Source organism: Pinus tabuliformis, chromosome 5_2 (assembly GCF_031772625.1).
Source record: "Pinus tabuliformis cultivar Carrire ecotype Pingquan chromosome 5_2, CPIR1, whole genome shotgun sequence".
Classification (NCBI taxonomy): Eukaryota; Viridiplantae; Streptophyta; class Pinopsida; order Pinales; family Pinaceae; genus Pinus; species Pinus tabuliformis.
In genome coordinates, this window is record NC_142306.1 from 597,289,563 (window position 1) to 597,303,493 (window position 13,931).

Consider the following 13,931-nt stretch of genomic DNA (forward strand, 5'->3'; position numbering starts at 1 on the left):
ACAAACAGAGTTGGAAGTAAACCATCTAGGGCAATGGTAGCTTATCTTTGAGAAGAGATGTAGCGGCTACATGCCTCTGAACTGTGTTACAATGAGGCTCGAAGGCCTATTTATTGTTGAGAAAGAATGGAAAGCCCTTAACATTCCAAAACCTAACCCTAGAAGATGAAACACCAAACTGTGGGCCCCGTTTGGGTAAATTGGTACATCAACTTCCCGGGGTCATAACTTTGGCATACGATCTTTATTTGACGTGCACAATATCTCGTTAGAAAGATCTATCCGAGAACTACAACATTGGGAAGAGAAACATCGGTCCATGGACCCATGTTGCTCCCAATTTTCCCAAAAAACGTTGTTTAGGGCCTCAAAACGGCTCCGGAAGTTTAGGACCCGAAAAATTGCTAGAAATAGTAAACTGGGCTACAATTAAGGAAATTGAAAATCTGAAAGAAACAATGGTGGGGGTCCAAGTGGATTTGGCAGGTGGCCACCAATATCCACCTGGATCATTCCTCCCCCCTTAGGAAGCAATGGTCCCCATTGCATTGAGTGCCTCCATGAGATGAGGAAACTTCTGTTGAACTTGGTCCCTGGTGAGCCACTGGCTTGCTTTGACAACTCGATACAATTGGATATTCTGCTAGCAAGTGTTCTTGATCTGTGTGTCCATGATCTGATCAGCTACAACTTTTTTCATGCAATATGGATTTAACTCTGTGGGTGTGAGCTATTCTGCAAAGTCGGATGTGTCTAGTAATGGTGGAAAGTATGGCTGAAGGTGGTCCACATTGAACACTGGGTGCAGGCCAAGGAATGGGGGAATGCTCAGCTCAAATGCATTGTCTCTCACAGCCTTGGTAATGGTGTAAGGACCATATCGGAGTGGTCTGAGTTTCCGATAGGCTCCGGTAAGGCGTTCCTTTTGCAAATACAACCAGACTTTGTCACCCACCTGAAACTTATGTGGCATCCGATGTTGATCATGTCGCCACTTGTACTTGGCATTTGATTTCTCCAGAATGTCATGGACTTGCTGGCGAATATGTTGGATGTGCTCAATGAAGCTGTTTGCCTTATCTGTTTCGGACTGGACATGAGTTGAATCTGCGTGAGTAGCTATAAATGGCATGGCCACATCAATGGGACATAGTGGCTGGAATCCCAAGCCCACTTGAAAAGGGTTGTGGCCAGTCGAGCTGTGGAGAGCCCGATTGTAGCTGTGTTGAACATAGGGCATCCTGTTGACGACCTCTGTCTGGCCATCAGTTTGAGGATGGAAGGCCGTGGACTTAGTGAGTTTGGTGTCGAGTATTGACTAGAGACTAGACCAAAATGTACTGAGAAACCTGTTGTCCCGATCTGAGGTGATAGACTATGGGATCCCAAAGTGTACCCACACTCGTTGAAAGAAGAGTTTAGTAGTGGCTTCTGCTGTGATATTCTTCTTGCGGGTAGCCATAATGGCCATCTTCGAGAACCTGTTGATGACTACAAAAACAGTCGTTTCCATGCTTAGTGGAAGGAAGGCCTGACATGTAATCCATGGAGATGGATTCCCAAGGTCGACTAGGGGTAGGCAGCGGGGTATAGAGGCCTTGCTTCTTGATGGTCGGTTTGGCAATGGTATAGGCAGTGCATGATCTGATGTACTTCCCGACGTCCTGTCAAAGATTTGGCCAATAGAAATACTTCTGCAGTACTTCCACTGTTTTCTCGACCCCAAAATGTCTAGCAGCCCGACTGTAGTGTGCTTCCCAAATCATCTTGGCACGCTCGCTTGAAGGAACACAAAGGTGACCCAGGTGGCATAACAGGGCATCTTGGAGGTGAAAATCTGGAACATGCTAACCCTCTAAGAGTGTCTGGTATGTGTGGCCGAATTCTGGGTTGCTTTTATAGAGAAGTGGCCAATCAGAAGTCTCGTGCCCACAAGAGTTGAGCACAGTGGTTAACGCCATGATCGGTGGTTGACTGAGGCAATCTGCAACATTATTGGTGCTACCCTTCTTATACTTGATATTCAAATGGAATTGTTGCAGGTATGTGGGCCACTTCTGATGGCGATCATTCTACAATTTCCCTTGGGTCTATATGAACTACAGGGGTTGGTGTTCTATGTGGATGACCGTTTCCTTCTCCAAAATGTAATGCTTCCATTGTCGATAGCCCTGCACAATGGAATACATCTCTTTGTCATAAGTGGGATACTTCCGGACTGTGTCTGAAAGTGTCTCACTGTGATATGCCACTGGATGCCCGTGTTGAGTGAGGACTGCCCTAATAGCATAGTCAGAGGCATCTATATCAACCTCAAATGGTTGTTGCAAGTCTGGTAATGCGAGCACTGGTGCCGTGTAGAGGCGATCTTTCAACTTTGTGAATGCCTTCTGTTGAGATTCAGACCAAAAGAATTTTGCTTTCGCTCCTCCCTTGGTGACTTGACTCAAGGTCCAAGTGATATGAGAAAATCCCAACACGAACCTACGGTAGAAGTTGGCAAGACCTAAAAAGCTGCGAAGCTCTATCAGAGTGGTTGGAGATGGCCAATCTTGAATGACTTGGATCTTGGATGGATCCACATGTACCCCCTGTTCATCAATAATGTATCCTAGATACCGAACCTAGGTCATGCCAAAAGTGCATTTCTCCAAATTGGCACATAACTTGTGTTTCCGCAATGTCTGGAGAACCTATCGGATGTGGTGGAGGTGTTCTTCCTAACTATGGCTGAAGATCCGGATGTCATCCAAGTATACCACTACAAATGAGTTGGCGAATGGCCATAAGATGTCATCCATTAGCCTCATGAAGGATGCAGGAGCATTTTTCAATCCGAAAGGCATAACCAATGATTTGAAAAGGCCCTCCTTGGCTTTGAAGGCAGTCTTCCACACATTAGAGGGTTCGATTGGTACCCGGTGATATTCTGACTTCAAATCGATCTTGCTGAAATATTTTTCCCCCTTTAGTTGGTCCAAGAGGTCATCAATATGTGGGATCGGGTACCTATTACGGACAGTGATCTTGTTCAGCGCCCGATAGTCAATACAGAGTCTCCAAGTCCCATCCTTCTTCTATACCAACACAATCGGGCTCCCACAAGGTGATGAACTTGGACGGATGTGACCTTTCTGTAGCAGCTCCTGAATCTGCCTCTTGATTTCATCATTCTCCAAAACAGAGTACTGATAGATTGGTCCATTGGGCAGCAGCGCACCTAGGGTTAGATCGATGGAGTGCTTGACCTGACAGTGTAGAGGAACCCCTACGAGGGAGGTGAAGATATCCTCATACTCCTCCACGACCCTTTCCATCTACAGTTGTCATGCGGAGGGACACCGTATGGAGGTTGTGGCCACCCTCTTCTTCATTCCTTGAGGGCGTATCATCAGGAAAACAAATTTCCCAGTTTTGGAAACAAGCTTACTGCATTGTTTTGCAGTAATCAAAGAGATGGTGGTAGGCAGTGCTACCTCTGGTATCCTATTCCAAAAGTAACAATAACAACACGAGGCCTTGATTCATACATAGCATGTTGCTTCCACAAGTAAGGTTGTCCTAATAATACATCACAAACTTCAAGGGGAGAAATGTCACACAATACCTCATCCGTGAAGGGATTGATGTTGTATCGAAGGTGACACTGCCAGCTCACGTGAAGATCCCATCCTCGATGAAGCCACCCGATGGTGTACGGTTGTGGATGTGCTGTGGTTGGTAAGCCCAGCCGCTTCATGACCTCTACCGAAATGAGGTTCTTTTGGCTCCCACTGTCGACAATAAACTGTAGGGGGGAGCCCTTTACCCACATCTGGGAGTGGAAGAGACGCTCCTCCTCCTCTGGATCTTCAGGTTCCTCCTTCTGGATCTTCATGGTGGCAACGTGGCGTTGGGCTCCGCATCGATAATCTTCTTCCCTTTGTCATTCCCCTTGTCGGGTTCTGACTCAGAGTCAAAACATGCATCTGATTCTGAAACCTTTAGCTCGGCCACCAGTGACTGTTTGGCCTGACACTCACTTGTGTTGTGAGAAGAGCTCTTGTGGAACTCACACCACTTTCCTGTGTCCTTTTTCGGCTTCACGGCACTGTTCTTTGCTTGTAGCTTTGGCAGGTTTTCTTGGGCTGCCCCGACTTGGCTTTGTCCTTTGTTCTACGGTTTGGGGGCACCTTTCCATTGCTTCGGATTCATAGATCCAAAGTCTCGCTTCTTCTGTTTAAAATTTTGTTCGACCTTGAGGGCATATCGGTATGCCGTGCTGAGCGAGGGGATGTTCAGGAATTCTATTTCTTCCTGGATGTACTTGTGCAAGCAACCGTGGTATTTAAGTATCAAATGCTGCTCCAAATCCTTGATACCCAAATTTGGACGAAGGGTATGGAAAATATTGGTAAACTCCGGCACGTCTTGGTCCCTTCCCTGTCGCAGCGTGGTCCATTTTATGTATTGATCCTCATAGTTTCCGATAGGGTAGTACTGCCCCTTGATGGCCTCTTGGAAGGAATCCCAAGTGGGTGCGGCTAAAAATAGTGAGCTTGTACTTTCATCCTTCTGCTCACAGTAAGTTTCCCACTAGTCCTTGATGTGGGGGGCTACTTTGAGAAGAGTGAAAATAATCTTTTCTCGACTGGAAAAATCATGAACAGAAAAATAACCCTCTAGCAGATTTAACCATTTATCGATGGCATTTGTGTCTATTTGACCCTCAAATATGGGGATTTCAAAATTAACTTGTACCTTAAATGGTGTGGCGTTTCCAGAGTCACTGTTGGAAGCCGATGCATTGCCCCTATGTAGCCGTTGAAGGATCTAGGCGAAGTTATCCATCATCGCGTTCCTTTGTCGCTAAAGGGCTTCTTCGAGCAAGATTTTGATAGGATCTCCTACCCCCTCGTCTTTATTTTCATCTACCATGGGAGGCCATCGAGATTTACGAGGCTGGTCTTGCAAAGGTTCGACCAGTTCAAGCCCTAACTCCTTATATCCCGACCTAGTTGGGGACATGCAAAGAAAAACAGAGAAAAAGCAGACCGCTCCGATACCACTAATCCGGATTTAAACAGGAACACAACAAATTACAGAGATAACCATAAACATAGAGATGCAGCAGAAATAATTCTTCATTTCATTAATTTAAAATACTGAAATATGCTTACAAATAGAGTTGGAAGTAAACCAGCTAGGGTGATGGTAGCTTATCTCTGAGAATAGATGCAGTGGTTACATGCCTCTGAACTATGTTACAATGAGGCTCGAAGGCCTATTTATTGTTGAGAAACAATGGAAATCCCTTAGCATTCCAAAACCTAACCCTAGAAGATGAAACGCCAAATTGTGGGCCCTGTTTGGGCAAATTGGTACATCAACTTCCTGGGGTTGTAACTTTGGCATACGATCTCCATTTGATGCGCACAATATCTTGTTAGAAAGATCTATCCCAAAAAACGTCGTTTAGGGCCTCAAAATGGCTCCGAAAGTTCAGGACCCAAAAAACTGCTAAAAATAGTAAACTGGGCTACAATTCAGGAAACTAAAAAGCTGAAAGAAACAATGGTTGGGGTCCAAGTGGATTTGGCAAGTGGCCACCAATATCCACCTGGATCATTACACTAGATGCATTGATTTTAGTACCGATGTTGATTTCTACTCCTATTTGATTGCTTGCACATGATGCATTGGTTTCAGTGTAGATATTGATTTCTAATCCTATTTGACTACTTTCACTAGATGCATTGATTTCAGTGTAGATGTTGATTTCTAATCATATTTAATACCTTACACTAGATGCATTGATTTCAACGTAGATGTTGATTTCTACTCATACTTGACTGCTTGCATTATATGCATTGACTTTAGTGTAGATATTGATTTGTAATCATATTTGATTTCTTGCACTAGATGCATTTATTTCAGTTTAGATGTTGATTTCTAATCCTATTTGATTGTTTGCACTAGATGCATTGATTTTAGTGTAGATGTTGATTTTTGATTTGATGCAACAAGATGTATGGTGTACATTAATTTCAAAGTAATTAGATTAATAGTGTGCATTGATTTCTCTATCTCTCTATCTCAAACCCTAAACATATAAACTCTCTCTCCATATATATCTATCTCTCTCTCCCTCCGTCCCTCACTTTCCCCTCCCTCTCTCTCTTCCCCTCTCTCGGTCTCTAACATTTCTCTCTGCTTATCCATCTCTTCCTCCCTCCCTATCTTTGCCTCTCTCTTCTTACCTCTCCCCCCATCTATATCTCTATCTCCCCTTGTCTCTCCTTCTCACCCCCAAGACATACACACTCTGTCTCAGTGTAAGCACATAAAAACTGCTCAACCATACATACAATACTTGAATTTTCATCCTAAATAAAATGTTTTCTTACTTGAATTTATAATTGGGTACATTCTTATTATTCATATTTTCCATCATTCAACATTGTTAATTACTTTGCATTCAAACACGGTAATAGAAAATAACTACCATTGAAAATTATTTGGGGTTTAACACTCCATAAGTCATAATGATTGACTTTGGAGAAAACTACTATTAATAACAGAGAAAAGGTATGTTGTTTACTACAGTAGCTCAAGTTAAATATTTGGATGGTCTATGATTCCATCTACTCTTTTCATATGATCGATATGGGAAAATGGGAAAAAATAGTTTCAGATTGATTGCAATGAAGATTGTTTGTAATTGACTATATTCTTAGCATTCACATTTTCTATCTATCAAAATTGTTACATTGACGCTATGCACTCAAAATTTGTATTTCATCATTTTTCATCATTAAGTTACTAACAGTTTCTCTCATCTCAACAAACTGAGGTAACTAAGAAAATTTTAAACTAAATTGACCATTTAATCTTAGACATATCACTTTGTTGAGGTAACCAAGAAAATTTTAAATTAAATTGACCAAATTAATCTTAGACATATTTAGCACATTTAAAATTATCAAAATAATTAGATGTTTAGCAAATTTTGTATGACCACACACCACTGAAACTAGCCTAGATCCATCTTAACACCGGATCTATCAAGTGCTGAGAGGGATCAAATGTCTCGAGGTGCACTCAAAAAATAGGTTTGCACCTCGAGAGATTTTATAGATCCGATGTTAGGATGGATCTAGGCTCATTGTTAACCTTGCTAAGTTTTATTATTTTTATAATTTACATTTATATATATCTATTTACAACTTTCATTATTTATTATTTTATTTATTTACTATTATTATATTTTTTCATTATTTATTATTTATTTAATATTATTATCCTTTCTTTCTTATTTATTATTTATTTTATTTATTATTATTAGGGGCATTACAATAAGGATGTATGTAAGCAGTTGGAGCCAGAGTTTCATAGTAGTTATGGGAGCTGAGGAGGGTGGTGATAATGTTGAGGAGTATGCATAGGCTAGTTGATTGTGCATGCCCCTTACTTCATGGTTGTTTTGCAGTGAAGTTAGTCCTAGTGCAAGGGTCAGAGGTCTGGTTGAGAGTGAGAGTGTGAATTGTTGGGTTTAGGGCTTGGGAAACCCAACCAATTTTCACACAGTCAACAGTCGCAGGGTATGGAGGTGTAATTAGAATGCTACTTAGTTGAGGGAGGCCTCGATGCTTGAAGCAAATTTCCTGACGAGATGGTAATATTTGTCCCTTCAATTCGCCTTCTTTGGCCTGCAACGGTCTCTAATCAGTTCGGTAGTGTATATATATAGCTTGGTTGGTTTCTCTTAGTGAATTTTGGGGAGTTCTAGCCTGGAGGAGATTTTGTGTTCAACTTTCTTGCAAGGTGTAGGATTTTGGCCAAGAGGGGTACTTTGGTTTTGGTGGATACTAGGAGAGTTGGTAGTGGGTGGATTTTTAATTCTGCATTGTTTGAATGTTGCAACTTGGTACCTTGTGGAATTTTCTAGTTTTTCTTAGTCTCGCTCCATTTGGTGGGGCGTCTCCGCACACCGATCTTTGCTATTTGTTCTTGCATGAAGTGGACAAGGGCTAGGAAAAGGAGACACTGTGGGAATTGGTGGGTGTTTACTTGGTTTAATCAAGAATGTAAAATGATTCACCAAAGGGCTTAGGGTAGGCGTGGCAGAGCTCCTCGGTGTGATATGTCGTCCCAGGTTGGTAGAGTAGTGGTTGAGCATGGTAGGGGTGGATACAGTGGTGCGTTTGATGGAGAAATGGCCCAAGAATTTGGACCAGTGCTTGGGCTAGCAACCGCCTCGCCCTCCTTGGAATCAATAACTAGTTAGCTCTAGCTGGTCATGGTATACTTGGGAGAGATGAGGCAACAATGACACGAAGATAGAAATGAGTTGATCACATTTTTGAATGACATCTAATACAACCAATGGGTGATGATGGATAGGATGGATTCTATCTGGCGCAACCAATGACGCACGATGGAGCAGTTGGACCAAATTGACGAAAGCATCGATCGCTTGGAACACCATGCTCATGATGGAATTTGACCCCTAGACCCTCCAAATGTCGGGCAAGGCCTGACACCTCCAGGAAATTTCTGATGATGATTTGTTTTGTTTGTATTCCCGAATTTTTCTGGTGTATCTATGTTTATGACTTGAGTTCTGGATGTAGTGTATGACACTTTGGTTTTTTGTTTTCACGTTCCGATCATAATGAAACAAGGAGCACAAGAAAGAAATAACAAATTAAATGTAATTTTTTAAACAAATAATAAAATATTTTTGACTGACAAAAAACACAAACTCAATAAGAATTTTCTTAAAATTATTATTGATAAAAATTCTATTATATTATGATTACTAAAAAACAAAAAAATTAATTTTTATTAAAAATAAAAAATAATACAACTTCAAAACTATATTTATATTTATTGTATTATAGAAAATAAGAATTAGATATTTAAAAAAATAATAAAAAATAAAACATATATATTTCTATTTTATATATAGATTGTTTGTAGTATTTCCTGCTGCTGGAGAGACTATCCATCCCTAGGCTTCCCTACAAGAGAATAGAATAATTGTAGTATTTAAGTATATTTTCTTGAAAAACAAATATTTTATTAATGAGTCTATATTGTCTTATATTTCTATTAGTTATAAAATAATAAGTTGATAGTAAAGACAAAAAGATATTAATTACATATTTTTATTATTTATAAAATAATATATTTCTAATCGAGTTTAGGTTTGTGTGATCAATATTTACAAAAGAAAAAAATAGGTAATAATCACATCACATCAAGGAATATTTGTCGACGTGTTTATCGTAAGATGAAGAATCACAAAGAAAGAGATCCTTTGGCTATAAAGAAACACTTACTTTTGATTGGGTAAAAAATAGGTGAAAAAATAATTTGATCATAATTTAAATAATTAAGTGAAATGTATATAAATAAATATTAATATTATCTTTTCTTTTCCTTACATAAAATTTGATTTTTTTTTAACTTAACTAAAAAATTAATCTTTTAATTATAATTTAAATAATTAAATATATATAAATTAAAATCCTACATTCCAAACTAACTTTTTACTTGACTAAAAATTAGTAGAAATTAATTTATATATATAGGGATGGAATAAATTGAGTCTAAGAATTATTATCAAAATAAGGGAAACTTATTCTTATTACAAAGATTAATAAATAAGAAGATTTACTAAATTATTAATTCCTAAATTAAAAAAAGATTATAAAATAAATTAAAATCCATAAAAATATAATATATAAAATATAAAAAGGAAAAGAGAAACACAAAGAAATGAATAAAGCTAAGGGGAGAGAACACAAGAAACCAAAATCAAGGAAATGAATCTATAATAGTCACTAAATCCAAAGAAAAACATAATAAATATATTCAAGTTGATAATAAAATATAAAAAACGTTAACCACATTTGATAATTCCCATCTTCATCTTTAATTATAAAAGTAATTTTAAATATATTCTACTGGCCAAATCTAATAAATTGAAAATAAATCTTTATAATTCATATTATGTATATATATATATGTATATATATATATTATTTATATGTTATATTTTTATATTAAAATTTTAAAATAAAATTATAATTTTATTTTTTTACCGGTGTAGAATAAATTCATATCTCGGCCTGGAGTATGCCGTAAAACTGCTTCTGTTTGGCTAAGAGCTCGTCTTCCTCGGACGTAAGGAAACAGGTTAACGGCCCAAGACCCAGAGGCATCTGGCAGGAGTGAAAGCCTGCTCCCTTACGGACCACCAGTGGGTTATTACAGGTGGCATGGTTTTCCTTGATAACAGTGATGAGTCAAACCGACATTCACGGATAGCAGCCAGAGATGACTGTCCTCACTGTTGGTTTGACACCTGAGTTTGATAGATTTTGCCACCTTCGGAAAAAAAATAAAAAATAAATTCATCTCACTTCTCTAGTCAATTAGTTGCCAACTCATTTTTAATGAAGCCAGAATTCTTTGAACACGTTATTTACCACCGAGTTTATCTAGCGTCACTCCAGTAACATGGATGAAATCACGGGTCGGAAGATGCCATAATTTTGAGATGAGAAGTAATCCAAATTACAACTAAGATGTTAATGTCACTCTCACATTTATTAATTGCAATTTCTCTCCTGTGTTTGTAATTATGAAGCGGCTATTTTAACGGTTCCAAAAATTCGGCATTATTCCTCATTCCTGTGTTATTCCTGTCTTATTCCTCCCTCCTTTCTCAATACGACGTCTTATCTCGTCAGTCATTTCCCTGTTATTCTTATCTCGTCGGTAATTTCCCTGTTATTCCTCTTTCGTTCGTGGTCATAAGTTATAAATTTTTTACAATAAGAAACGTAGTCCTTCAATGCTCTTGCCAGGATTTTCGAAGGGTGCTTTTAGGGCTAGCAAATCTTTGGAAGATAACTGCACCCAACACTTCATTCTGTTTCATTTATTTGATATATGTTTTGTGGCTATAGATCACTTGAGTATGTATTAATATCCATCATTTGAGTATATATTAATATCCATCATTTCTGGGCTCTTGCATTTCCAGTTCTTTGGAAATGGTACCAGGATGGAGGATGGCTCCATACCATTTGGCTAATATTTCTATTGATAGTTTTCTGTAGCAACCGTTTATGTTGGTTGAGAGGTCAGGTCATTGTATTGGGATGCAACTATCTACCGTGGACTTTAGAATGGCTATGGTTATATCTGTGATGTTAGTTCATTAAGTCTGTAGATACAGCTTATGGCTGATGGTAACAATTATGGACTATATTAGACCATGTACTGGTTTTCAATGTATTGAATATCAGTGTTTTTCTTTATAAAAAAAGTATTAATATCCATATCTATTTATTCTTCCCGGAAGGAATTTTGGGGAATTTCGCTCCGCCCAAAGAAACGACTAATGATGATAATACCATGGCGCAGAATCCTCCTGATAGCCTGCACCTCTCTCTTCTTACCACTTATTCCTGTACAGGTCGATGCGGATCATCCACCCACCACTTTCATCTTCGACGGATTTAACGGAACCCACCTGATCTTGGAAGAGGAGGCTTCTGTCATCGGCTCCAAATCCGTGCTTGCTCTCACAAAGCAATCGCATTATATGATCGGCCGCGCGCTCTATTCAATTCCCGTGCAGATGAAAAGCAACGAGACTTGTTTCTCCTTTAGCACTACCTTCGTTTTTTCCATTGTGCATCCTCCCTCTAACGACGGAGGACATGGACTAGCGTTCATCATGATGCCCCACAGTTACCCCATTCGCGCTATTGCGTCCCAGTATTTGGGCTTGTTAGACCTCACCAGCAACGGGCGGCCATACAATCACTTATTTGCAGTGGAGTTCGATACGACCAAGAATCCGGAATTCAATGATCCCGACGACAACCACGTGGGTGTAGACGTCAACAGCCTCATCTCGGAGCAGACCGTGCGTGCCGGTTATTGGGATGGGGTGGACAGCTTCCATGGACTGAGCCTCAAGAGTGGACAGAACATACAGGCCTGGATCGATTACAATCATCCTCAACGCCGCCTCAACATTACCATCACGTTAGCCGGCTTGCCGAGACCGCACAGGCCATTGATATCTATGAAAATTGATCTGCACAGTGTTCTGAAAGAGAAGATGTTTGTTGGATTTTCAGCATCCACAGGGATGTTAGTGGAAGACCATTACGTTATGGCGTGGAGCTTCACCAACGAAGGGACGGCGCCGCCCGTCAATGTGTCGCGTCTCCCTTCACTTGCTAACATGTATTCCAAACATCTGGACCCGGGATTCATAGCCGGCGTCACCGTGGCCACCTTGGTTCTCTTCACGCTTGGGATTTGGGCGGTCTGGTTTCTCAAAAGAGCGAAAAACAGGGAAACGATCGAAGAATGGGAGGAAGAGTACTGGCCCCATAGATTCCCTTACAAGGAGCTCAGCATGGCCACCAGCAGATTCCGTGGTGATAACATTTTGGGACAAGGGGGTTTTGGCAAAGTTTACAAGGGCGTCCTCCCGAGCAGCGGCCAAGAGGTCGCAGTGAAGTGCATAACGAAGGAGTTCACGGAGGGAATGAAAGGGTTCGTCGCAGAGATCTCGAGCATGGGGCGTCTACAGCACCGGAATCTGGTCCATCTCCGGGGCTGGTGCCGGAGGGAAAAACACTTATTCATAGTTTACGACTATATGCCTAACGGCAGCTTGGATAATCTGATATTCGGAAACCCAACCCTAGTCCTGCCGTGGTCTCGGCGATACGCGATCCTGAAAGGCGTGGCGGCGGGACTGCTGTATCTGCACGAGGGATGGGAGAAAACGGTCATCCACAGAGACATCAAGGCAAGCAACGTACTTCTGGATTCCGAGCTCAACGGGCGGCTAGGAGATTTTGGCCTCGCTCGACTGCATGATCAGAGCGAGAATCCTCGGACGACTCATGTGGTCGGAACATTGGGGTACATAGCGCCGGAACTCATATACACGGGGAAGGCCACTCCCAGCTCGGATGTATTCAGTTTTGGGGTTCTGCTGTTGGAAGTGGCATGCGGAAGGAGGCCCGTGGATCTGTCGAAGGACGCCGAGCAAACGATTTTAGTGGAGTGGGCATGGGAGCTGTACAGCGAGGACAGGCTGCTGGAGGCATCGGATCCAAAGCTGGGGAAGGACGGATATGATGTGGGCGAGATGGAGAAGGTGCTAAAATTGGGGTTGTTGTGCTGTCACCCAGAGCCGGATAAAAGGCTGCGCATGCGCCATGCCTGCCAAATACTGGAAGGCGAAGCTCCTCTTCCGGACATCTGCATATCTTCGTTAAACGTCAGTTTTATGGGTTCTTAACCCACAGCTGGTCTTTCACCGTTATATTACTAAGAAATAAAGGCGGTCAAAAAGAATGGGCTCGATCCTGCCTCCGCTAATTCAAATTGCAAAATGTTCCGAAGGTTGAATACTATATTCTGCGGTCTACAGAATTATTCTACACAATTTCAGAGAAAGGCGTGGGATATATTATTGTTTTACGTTTATTACTATAAATGTTGGGACAATCTGCAGAATACAGTGTATAGTAGAGTGGGCGTTTAAAGATTGTTTCAAGGTTTCCTTTTTCATTATAACATAAACATTTAATTACTTTAAAAACATGCATATTGAAAAATTATTAACTTTTTTCCCTTTCATTCCTCCATTGATTTATGGTGATTTGGGCGTTTAAAGATTGTTTCAAGGTTTCCTTTTTCATTATAACATAAACATTTAATTACTTTAAAAACATGCATATTGAAAAATTATTAACTTTTTTCCCTTTCATTCCTCCATTGATTTATGGTGATTTCTCCTCTATTAATATGTACATGCTTATCAATTAAATTCAAAATTCATGATTTTTTCTTATCATATATCCCAAAAATTCTACAATAAAAGTAATGCCTCGACAACATCATCA

General features: G+C 40.4%; 1 pseudogene; it reads left to right on the forward strand.

Moving 5' to 3' along the window:
• The window catches only part of LOC149160412 (L-type lectin-domain containing receptor kinase IV.2 pseudogene), a 28,568-nt pseudogene extending 14,941 nt beyond the window's left edge, over nt 1-13,627 (forward strand).
• The last annotated feature ends 304 nt before the right edge of the window (nt 13,628-13,931 follow it).